This window comes from Bos indicus x Bos taurus, chromosome 11, assembly GCF_003369695.1.
Source record: "Bos indicus x Bos taurus breed Angus x Brahman F1 hybrid chromosome 11, Bos_hybrid_MaternalHap_v2.0, whole genome shotgun sequence".
In the NCBI taxonomy this organism is placed as follows: Eukaryota; Metazoa; Chordata; class Mammalia; order Artiodactyla; family Bovidae; genus Bos; species Bos indicus x Bos taurus.
In genome coordinates this window covers 19012041-19015497 of record NC_040086.1, presented here as the reverse complement: position 1 = coordinate 19015497, position 3457 = coordinate 19012041, and positions in this window count along the sequence as shown.

The following is a 3457-nucleotide window of genomic DNA, read 5'->3' as shown; positions in this document are numbered from 1 at the left end:
GCTTCACTTAGTATAATGTTGTCAGCGTTCATCTATGTTGCAGCATGTGTCAGAACTATGTTCCTTTTTAAAACTGAGTAATATTCCATTGTGTGTGTGTTTTTGCTTATCCATTCATCTGTCCATGTACATTTAGGTTGTTTCCATTTTTAAGCCATACCTTAACACATATTTACAGAGTTATAATTTACATGAAGTAAAATGGACTTGTTTTAAGCTTACTGTTGATAAATGTATACACCTACATAGTCACCATGATGATTAAGTTATAGAGTATTTCCATTACTCCAGGAGTTATAGAGTATTTCCTTTACTCCGGGAGTTTTCCTCCTGTCTTTCTGCAGTTAATTCTCCTGCCCCAAACCATCCCATGCCTTGGGCACCACCCATCTGCTTTCTGCCACAGTGAATTAGTTTTGAGAACTTTTTGGGCCTGAGAGATCTTGGTTAGTAATGAGACAAAGAATTCAGAATAAAGGGCTCATTAAATATGGGTGAGATAGGCTCTGGGAGATAAGGCTATTGGAATACACACGAGGACGCCAATGACACAGGTACCACACTCAGTGTGGCCTGTGCACAAAAATGTCACCTTGACTGATCAAGGTTAGGACCAACTTTCCTGTGGGAAAGCTACAGATGAATGTTGATGTGGAAGAACCAAGATCACGATTTTCTGAAAGAGAGGAAATATAGAGAATATATTATGTCCTCTTCGTTACAGTTCTTTTGTTCATATTTTTTCTTAATGTCCTAGAGGAGGCAAGAATATTCTTCTAGAAATTTTAAGACCCATGCGCAGCTTCTCCTTCTTGTTCGTGGGAGGAAGAGCTTCCCCTTCTCATTCTTTGGTCCACCCTAAGACAGATAGTAAGGACGCGGAGCTCTAACACTGGTAGAAAAGAGCTAACAGAGAGGGCTGCGCCAGCTTCAGATGCCTAAGATAAAATGCGGTATATTCAGCTCTGCATGGGCTTAACTTCAGATGAGAAAAGTAACTATTTCAAAGCAGAGAATTTAGGCAGTTTAGACTGTTCACGGGGTGCTTTCAGGCGTCAGAACTGACATGTGCTGTGTCGTGTGCTGTTTCAGTCGTGTCCGACTCTTCATGACCCCATGGACTGTATAGCCCACCAGGCTCCTCTGTCCGTGGAATTTTCCAGGCGAGAATACTGGAGTGGGTTGCCAACTCCTACTCCAGGGGATCTTCCTGACCCAGGGATCCAGGCTGTGTCTCTTACATCTCCTGCATTGGCAGGTGGATTCTTTACCACAGCACCATCTGGGAAGGCCCTAGAACTGTCATGTTAGCTAAATAACCACAACTAATAGGTGGCTCCATTAATTGCCGAGGCCAGGATTCGATTACCCAGAACACAACCAGATGCACACTTGGTGATGTCTTTCCTATTCAGTTATTCTGATAACCTTGTAAGAGAGTGGCCATAGCCTCTCTCACCTAGGCTCCTTCTCTGGGTGATGTAGCTCTGCTTCTGCGGACCCCTGATCAGGTGCTGCCTGATCAAGACTTTAATCTGATCATTAAAACTGAAGATTCATTATTAATAAACATGAGTAACTAGAATTAAATATTTTTTACTAATAAACCCTACATTGCAAATATTGTTTACTCAAAAGTTTCTTGATTTTTTTTTTTTTAATAATAGAGACAAAGTAGAAACAACCCACCCTTTCCTTTTTTTGGTAAGCAAGCAACATTTCCTTAAATTCTTGAGTCAACATATGGATTTTTCAGTTCTTTTGTTCTGTCAGCTGTTTTCTTTTTAAACCTGTTTTTGAATAAACTTAGCAATTAGCTTTTCTCAAGAAATTTTCATTCATGTCCATTCTTTTTGTCTTACTCTTGCTTTGTAATGCCTTCAGTATTTGCTGCATGTGAAACTTCAACAAGGTATTTTCTGATCCTGTGTTAAATCATTTGTTTCTTTTGCAGTTCTTATGTTTTCTGATTAATTACATCCTTAGGTGGTCTATATGTTGAATAATCTTCATTTCCATTTTTCTTTACTTTTCACTGTGATATACCTGTGAAAAATGTAAATGGGTTGTCAAACAAGAGAAGTAACTTTTTCCATCTTGAATGATTAACCTGAGTGTAATACCCAAAGGAGTATGTCAAGGTTGTATATTGTCACCCTGCTTATTTAACTTATACCCAGAGTACATCATGAGAAACGCTGGACTGGAAGAAACACAAGCTGGAATCAAGATTGCTGGGAGAAATATCGATAACCTCAGATATGCAGATGACACCACCCTTATGGCAGAAAGTGAAGAGGAACTCAAAAGTCTCTTGATGAAAGTGAAAGCGGAAAGTGAAAAAGTTGGCTTAAAACTCAACATTCAGAAAACGAAGGTCATGGCATCCGGTCCCATCACTTCATGGGAAATAGATGGGGAAACAGTGGAAACAGTGTCAGACTTTATTTTTTTGGGTTCCCAAATCACTGCAGATGGTGATTGCAGCCATGAAATTAAAAGACGCTTACTCCTTGGAAGGAAAGTTATGACCAACCTAGATAGCATATTCAAGAGCAGAGACATCACTTTGCCAACAAAGGTCCGTCTAGTCAAGGCTATGGTTTTTCCAGTGGTCATGTATGGATGTGAGAGTTGGACTGTGAAGAAGGCTGAGTGCCGAAGAATTGATGCTTTTGAACTGTGGTGTTGGAGAAGACTCTTGAGAGTCCCTTGGACTGCAAGGAGATCCAACCAGTCCATTCTGAAGGAGGTCAGCCCTGGGATTTCTTTGGAGGGAATGATGCTGAAGCTGAAACTCCAGTACTTTGGCTACCTCATGCGAAGAGTTGACTCATTGGAAAAGACCCTGATGCTGGGAGGGATTGGGGGCAGGAGGAGAAGGGGACGACAGAGGATGAGATGGCTGGATGGCATGACCGACTCGATGGCCATGAGTTTGAGTGAACTCTGGGAGTTGGTGATGGACAGGGAGGCCTGGTGTGCTGCAATTCATGGGGTCACAAAGAATCGGACATGACTGAGCAACTGAACTGAACTGAATACCCATGCCATGAAGCTCTCTTTAAAAGTTACTCTGTATTATCTAATTTTGCATCAAGTGTTGAAAATTAATTCTACAGACTGTTCTTAATACATGGAGTGAGCAACAATGTTTACACATGTTGGTATTCATCTGCTTTATAGAAAATAAAAGCCTGAAATAGATTTAAGTGGACAAATGAGTAGAATTAGGTCATGTGAAAGACAATGAACTGAGGGAGGGGGGCTCTTCTTAATTGGAAATCTTTGCGTGTTGATGGCGTGAACTAAACTGGTGAGACTGGCAGAAAGCCTGTGGTTTTTCCTAGATCTGTGTCTGTGCTGGGAAGCTAGAATTTAGCTGGTGGAAGAAGAATTGCTGGAAAATGGACTAAGGTTACTCTCAGGAATTATTAAGTGGGGAGGTTTAGGGAAT